General features: G+C 39.2%; 1 non-coding gene across 1 annotated transcript; it reads right to left on the reverse strand.

Annotated features, from left to right (window-relative positions):
- On the reverse strand, positions 1-73 carry TRNAR-UCG (transfer RNA arginine (anticodon UCG)). The gene has a single exon. It is a non-coding gene; the product is annotated as a tRNA-Arg (tRNA).
- Between the last annotated feature and the right edge of the window lie 241 nt (positions 74-314).

Raw genomic sequence — 314 nt, forward strand, 5'->3', positions numbered from 1 at the left:
CAACCACGAAGGGACTCGAACCCTCAATCTTCTGATCCGAAGTCAGATGCCTTATCCATTAGGCCACATGGTCACTGACTGCAATATGTTTGGGTGTTTAGGGTTAGGTGTATGATTGGATGTGGAACATATCAATTACAGGTGCGCACGACAGGATCCCATACCGTTCTTCATCTTCTTTCCATCAAAGGAGTTTTTTCAAACAATATCTAGATAATTTCCAAAGTTTCATATCTTATGATGTGCTTTTTTGCCGTTAATCCTCCTTTCTTCTTTTATTGAATACTCTGTTTTATGCTGCAATGGTATTTTTG

Source organism: Pleurodeles waltl, chromosome 4_1 (genome assembly GCF_031143425.1).
Source record: "Pleurodeles waltl isolate 20211129_DDA chromosome 4_1, aPleWal1.hap1.20221129, whole genome shotgun sequence".
NCBI classification, from domain to species: Eukaryota; Metazoa; Chordata; class Amphibia; order Caudata; family Salamandridae; genus Pleurodeles; species Pleurodeles waltl.